General features: G+C 41.9%; 1 pseudogene; it reads right to left on the bottom strand.

Moving 5' to 3' along the window:
• Window positions 1–6,334: 6,334 nt before the first annotated feature.
• Window positions 6,335–7,267, bottom strand: LOC140194583 (sin3 histone deacetylase corepressor complex component SDS3 pseudogene; annotated as a pseudogene).
• Between the last annotated feature and the right edge of the window lie 238 nt (window positions 7,268–7,505).

The following is a 7,505-nucleotide window of genomic DNA, read 5'->3' as shown; positions in this document are numbered from 1 at the left end:
AGTCTAAAAAAAATTTACCCTCCTACTTATTCAGTGATATCTAAAACACTCCCAAGATCCGTCATACACCAACACCATTTTTACTAGATTAGCTTATGAGGACACACAGTCCTAATTTATTGTCATTTAGTAATGCATGCATTAAGAAATGATACAATGTTTCTCCAGAATGATATCACAGAAACACATGACAAACCGACTAAAAAACTGACAAAAACCACATAATTATAACATATAGTTACAACGGTGCAAAGCAATACCGTAATTTGATAAAGAACAGACCATGGCACGGTAAAAAGTCTCAAAGTCTCTCGAAAGTCCCATCATCTCACTCAGACGGTGAACCTCCAGCACCGCAAACTTGCCGAGCAGCATCCTGGAAGCATCCAACCACAGTCCAACTCCGAGCTTCCGACCAGCTCTCCGACACCAAGCACCGAGCACCATCTCTGCCGAGCGCTTCGACCCCGGCCCCGGCAACAGGCAATAGGCAAAGCTGAGGATTTGGGGCCTTCGTCTCCGGAGATTCTCGATTGCACAGTAGCAGCGGCAGCAAAGCGGGCATTTCAGAAGTTTCTCCAGGTGTTCCTCCGCGCTTCTCACGGCTGTCTCCATCAAATCAGGATTGTGCACGACCCCTAGTTACACATACAATATCATTCGGAACGGCTGCGTGTGCTGCATCACGCCGCCATCTTCTCCTCCCACCTACTTACTCATCTATTTTTGAAAAGTATCTTCAGTGTGGTGACCACAAACACCAGAAATTTCACAAAACATTTCAAATAAAAAGAATAAGACCTATTCACCCATTGTATTCTGCTTTCAAATTTTACTTTCATTGAATTCAGTAAACCAAAATTTCAGAAGCAGAGCATATAAAGCAACCACTACCGTCTTGCTCAAATACTGATTCCAACCCAGGACAACGTTCCTAATCATTCATTTCAAGCTTCTGTCAAATCTAAGTAAATTCATTTGCAGTAATAAAATACTTTTCTGCTTCAGAAGGTTTTGAATTCAGATATCCAATCTTTAATATTTTAGTACATCTATGGAATATTCTAGAACAGATATTGAACCTGTACTGCCTGAGACTGCAAAGAATTGGAGAGTTGTGGACACCTCAGCACGTCATGGAAACAAGCCTCCCCTCCATAGACCTTGTCTACACTTCATGTTGCCTCAGTAAAGCAGCCAGCATAATCAAAGATCTTATCCACTTTGGACATTCTCTCTTTCTCCCCACTCCCTGGGCAGAATTTACAAAAATCTGGAAGTACGTAACACCAGGCTCAAGGACACCTTCAAAACTGCTATTATAAGCCTATTGAACAGTTCCCATGTACAATGAGATGGATTCTTGACCTCACAATCTACCGTACTTGGCCTTGCACCTTCTTGTCTACCTGCACTGCAACACTTTATTCTATACTCTGTTATTGTTTCCCCTTGTACCAACTCAGTGCACTGTTGTGATTAGAAAGTGTTTCACTATTTCCCAGTATATATGACAATAATAAACCCATTTACCAATGCTGGAAGTGGAATAATTACACAATATTCTGATCTGTTTGTACTTCCAAAATAATGAAGCAGCTCTTCCTTCCGTGCATCATGTTCATGCATGGGGTGGTTGTCTATCATATCTGACGATGATAGAAACCTGTGGGGAAGAGTTTTTAAACTAGACAAACATTTGCACTGGGGCAGTTCCACTCTATTGACCTCAGAAGTCTGGGCCCAGTGGTTTGAGTAGTCATTACAGCTGGGTGTTCTTTGGTTGCAGTTGATGACGGTGACCTCTTCTGTGCCCCACCATGCCCTCCGCTCTCCATGGAGCATTACAGGACCACTTCCTCGGCCATTGGATCTCACTGTAGACCTCATCCACCCAGTCTTCCAGAGATAACTTTGCATGCTAGAACAGGCATGTCCCTATCCACCAGTGTGTGAGGCCTGCTGGCTACCCTCACCAGGTTTAGCCCATCTTTCCAAGTGGTGTGCCAGGGCGTGGCCGCTGTCATATGCAAACAGCTAAGTGGAGCCACAGATGAGAGCTGAGTGTCCAGTGTCAACCAAAGATGAGTGAGCTTCCCCAGACTGGACATGACAAGCCCCTTCAACAGAGATGCTACCCCTCCCTGGACACCCCAAACAGCTCCAACCAATGTTACTGACATGCTAAAAGCACTGATGTGGCCAATACAATAAGTATTGGGAGATCATCTTCAACCTGAGCTGGTCAATAAGTGTTGTGATTACAGAAACAGGCTTTCTTTGGCAATACCTCCTGTTGTGGCTTTGCAAATACATATCAATTAAAATAAAAGCATGCAGGCGGGAGATGGCTTTAACTGGTGTATTCACATTGCAGTGAGAGAGAGAAAGAGAGCAGTCTAATGCACATGCGTAGACAACAGATCAATGTGCATAAGTAAATTATGAGTCCATATGTAGTGCTAGGGGGAGTCATTGTCCTAAAAGAAAAAGATCCATACATTACACTTCCTCCTCTTTTAGATTAATGCAACATAAAACTGTATATGTAACAAACATTCAACTTCCCTTTAACAGCCCATACTTAAATAAACATGTTTTCACAATAACAGTCCATAACTAAATTCACTATACTAAAGAGTCAATCTTTTGGGTGGCACTCTGTTTCTTTCAGGTAGCACCTTTGGACCTGTGGAGCGACATCAGGTTTGACCGGTACAATAGGGCTCATGAACAGCATTGCAGGTGTTTGATTTGTCGTAGCATGAACAGAATTCCAATACACGAAAAGGAAGTCCACCTTGTGCTGTGGAGAAATGTCCTCCTTGTCCATAGCTTTAATGGACTTCTTGAAGATTAGGATAAACCTTTCATCTAACCTATTCATTGCTGGGTGGTGAGGAGCTGACTTGAATTGTTTGATGCTATTTTAATTCATGAATATTCTGAACCCTTCTGACATGTATTGTGGACCATTGTCACTCACAATTTGTTCAGAGAAGTAAATTCTGGTGAAGATGGTCCTCAGAACTGAAACAGTGTTTTCTAATGTGGTTGTCTTCATTGGTATGACCTCCAGCCACTTCGAATGAGCATCCACAGCAATCAGAAACATGGAGTCCATCAATGGCCTAGCAAAGTCAATTTGCACTCTTTGCCTTGGTGAAGGAGACCACCCCCATGAGTGTAACAGTGCCTGTGGGGATGCATTTTGAACTTTGTAGCATCTGAACAGTTTTTGGTCAATTCTTCAATCCATCTGTTGATTCCCATCCACCACACGTAGCTCGGGGTGAGACCCTTCATCTTGACTGTACTCCGGTGTCCTTCATGCAGATTCTTTAACACTCTGGTGTGCAGTTCAGAGTGAAGCACAACATGTGATCCACTGGTTAATGTTCTTTGACATACAGACGGTTGGTCTTGTCTCACTGAGAACTCTGGAAACATAGGATTACCCCAAGCTGGCCATCCTTGCATAGCGATGTCATAGACTTTTGACAATGTGGGTCTTTCCTTGTTTCTCTTTGTATTTCAAAATTTGTTACGAGCAGCTGGTCCATCAATGCTGTGTGAAACACTTCCACTGAGTCATAGAATGAAGACTTTTCTTCAGTTTCCAACAGTTGAAGATGTGACAAGCCATTAGTGTTGCTGTGTTGCTTGGTACCCCTGAACTCTACATCATAAGAGCGGGCTCCTAGGAAAAGTGCCCAACGTTGTAACCGGGTAGCAGATATCACTGGAATTTCCTTCCTGGGATTGAAAATGAACACAAGGGGCTGGCAATATTTCACTTGAGTAAACTTATGTCCATAGTAGTAGTGGAACTTCTTTATTCCCCATACTAGACTGAGAGCCTCTTGGTTGATCTGTGCATAGTTGCCTTGTGCACTCGTCAGTGATCTTGAAGCAAATGCAATGAGGCGCTCAGATCCATCTCTCATAATGAGTGACAAAACAGCTCCAATGCCAAAAGGGCATGCATCACATGCCAGTCTGATGAGCAGAGATGGGTCATAATGGGAGAGCAGTTCATTGGATGTTATTAGTCTCTTTGTTTCCCTGAATGCTCTTTTACATCTTTTTGACTGTTCCTACTTCACCCCTGTCTCTAACAGTGCATTCAATGAGTGTAGCACTGTAGCAATGTTTGGGAGAAACCGGTGGTAGTAGTTCACCAAGCCCAAGTATGACCTGAGTTGTGACACACTTTCCGGTTCTGGTGCCAGTCACAATGGTATCATCAAAGTAACATTGTGTTCCTGGGTTAACTTGGAGCCTTTGGTCCATTGCTCTTTGCCGGATTGCTGGAGATGATGCGACGCCAAAGATGAGACAATTACACTGGAACAGACCCTTGCGAGTGTTTATTGTGAGGAAATTCCAACTTGACTCCTCAATCTCCATTTGCAGATAGACTTGTGACAAGTCAATCTTTAAAAACCTCTCCCCTCCTGCCAAAGATGAAAAAAATGTCCTCTATTCAATGCAGGGGACACTGCACAGTATGCAACACAGGTTTGGTGCTCACTTTGAAGACCCACATTTGTAAACAGCTCTGACCTTCCCTTTATTGATCATCAGGACAATAGGCACAGTCCAATCGCTTCACTCAACCTTGGAGAGAGTGCCAGATGCCTCCCAGTTCTGAAGTTCAGCATCTACTTCAGGACATAGTACATAAAGCACTGGACACACTTTATGGAATCTTGGTGTTGCTGCTTCATCCAGTTCAATTCTGGTCTTCATGTTGTTGAGTTTACCAATCCCCTTCTCAAACACCTTCTCATTATCGTTAAGCAGCTGTGCCAGTCTCTGGTTAGTGCTACCGTTTGGGCTGTCGTTGCCTGTTGATGTCGCACAGACAGCTTTGATTGTGTGCCAGTTTAGTTGGATTTTCCTCAACCATTCACATCTGAAAAGTGCTGGCCCTCTACTTTTCAATACATAAAGCTCTAACTGCTACGTTTGGCCTCCATACATCACAGTTACCTTCAACTTACCTTTAGGAGCTACTTTTCACATGTGTAGATCTTTAGCATCACAAAGGTCTTCTGAAATTATAGACAAAGCTGATCTTTACCCAGCTCCATTTTCAGTTTTACACTCGACACATCTATTGTGGTCAAATGATATCACAATCTGCTTCAATAGTGCTGTGCAGTTTTAAGCATAACAGCTCACTTTGTCAGACTGTTGTCTAATTCAATTGCATATTGAGTCAAGTTATGCATTTGTTTGGTTTTTGTGTTTGATACTTTTCGCAGTGTGGTTTTTCTCTTTGGTTGTGCTTTTTGTCTGACCTGCACACTCGCTTTGTGATCTTGTCTGTGATATTTTTTGCAAACTTTCTCTTTGAACCAACAGTCATTTGCATCATGAGAAGATTTGCCACATCAATACAATTTTTGGTTTTTTGCACCATTCAGGAACATTTTGTGTGTTTCTTATTCTAAACTCTTTTTCTGTAGTTCTGCTGCATCATTTGCTGCAGTCTCTAATGATATTGCAATGGTCAATGCCCGTTCTAAGGTTAGATCCCTTTCGGAATGCTTTAACAATGCATGCCACATACAAGTCTGTCCCTTAATGCACCAGAAAGTCCATCTCTATTGGGAAAGTTTGCACAGTTTCTACAATGTATTCAGAAATGCCTTCATCCTTTGACCGGTTCCTTTTGTTAAATCTAAAACTTTCAGCTATTACCAGCATTTTAGGGCTCAATGATTTTGTAAAATTGTAACTGTTGTGTATGTGGCCTGGTTACACAACAAAGATATTAATAAAAGCGCTGGAGACAGGAGCTAAGTTTCTTGGTTCTTTACTGGCAGGATCTGAACTCGACACACATGTACAGATCAATACACGCCTAATAGCACATGCTCAATATGTGCCTAATAGGGCATTCAATGACATGTTACTAAAACATAAAGTAGTCCCTTATTATACTGTAGGCTATACGGTACAATCCTCCCCTTTTATTTTAATAGTGTATCAACTTTTTTTTACTGGGGCACTATGCTAAACAAAGATGTTTACCCTTAACATACAAACGCCTACCATTTGTTTACTTAGTAGCTTAATAATATTAAATTATAACAATGTAACATAATAATATCAAATTATAACAAGCCTTTTTTTTTACTTTCGGTCTAAGACCCATTTATAATTCAAGTCTCTGGGGGGTGGGGGGGGGTCTTCTCTGCCTCTCCGGGTAACGTCCGTCAATAAACCCGTTTGTTTTAATACAGATTTCCATATAAACTCATGAAAAGTTGACTTCTGAGCATAGGGAGTTAAGAAGATGTGCACCTCCAACTTGCTAAGAGTTCTAGGCAGCAGATCACCTCCGTATAATGAAGAATCCTCTGTGCAACTGTCCTAGATACATAAGCATCTTTGTGCTATCACTTCTCTTCCTTACTCATACCTCATTTGTTCCAACTGAGCTAATTACACAGCCAATCTTCATATTCTCCTTAGATTCCAAATAGATAGCCTAACCTTTATGATACCATCTCTTATAGTAATATAACTTTCCACCTTCTATTCGTGCTTCATCTCTTTGTGCTGGTGATTCAGCAGGAGTGCTGGGAAGATGCTCAGGAGAAGACGGAAATGCTGGTCTTTTCAGAGATTTAAGCTTATTGAGAGTTCGCAGATCTTCCATTATCTGTTCATCTGCTAACAAGTAATTTAACTGTGCAGGTGCAGGTTCTCGTCTTTTGTCTGTAATTGGAGCAGGGTCATTAGGTCTCCTCCTTAGTTTCCCAGTCATTATTGGCTTTACCTCCATAGAATCTCCTGTGAGTTCCATTGTTAGCCTCTCATTCTCAATCATTTTTTTTTCTTCTAACTCAATCTTTTTATCTTTAAAGTCCTTCACTGCTGCTTTCTTCTCTTTAATATAATTCCTTTCCACTTGTTCTGTCTCCAGTTGCAGAAAAAGCTCTGCATTTCGTATCCTTTCCTTGTATTGTTGATTTAGTTTCTTCATTCTTTTCTGATACTCCTGCAAATTGCCTTCCTGTAACTGCTGTAGCTGTCTCTTGAGAGATGTCAATTTCTCCCGGTACATCTGCTCTTTTACTTCCAGGTAGTCTTCATCATCCTGCTTATTGGCAATATCTGTCTCCCTTGCATCTGCTGTATCTTCATTCAAGTCGCAACCACGGATACTGCGTTCGTCCTCATCATCGACGCTGTCTAGCTCCTCCTTATCGTTGTAATAGTCGACAGTGGGTGACAGGAGAGCTGCGGACATCTTCCCCGCCAAGCTGCCCTCCTTTGTTGACATATCTAGTGCCTCAATGGTGTGCCAATCCAACTGGATTTTCCTGAGCCATTCACGTCCCAGCGTACATGGAAGTTCAGCTGCTGTGTTTTGTCTCCATAGGTCACTGTCACTTTAATTTTACTTTTGCAACGCACTTTCTGTCCTGTATAAGTCTTTAGCAGTAGTTTAGTACATTTCAGAAGTATGTGAGAAAACAGTCATTTGT

Source organism: Mobula birostris, chromosome 3, assembly GCF_030028105.1.
Source record: "Mobula birostris isolate sMobBir1 chromosome 3, sMobBir1.hap1, whole genome shotgun sequence".
Classification (NCBI taxonomy): Eukaryota; Metazoa; Chordata; class Chondrichthyes; order Myliobatiformes; family Myliobatidae; genus Mobula; species Mobula birostris.
Note: the sequence above shows the minus strand (reverse complement) of the source record. Positions and strands in the feature narration are given on the sequence as shown.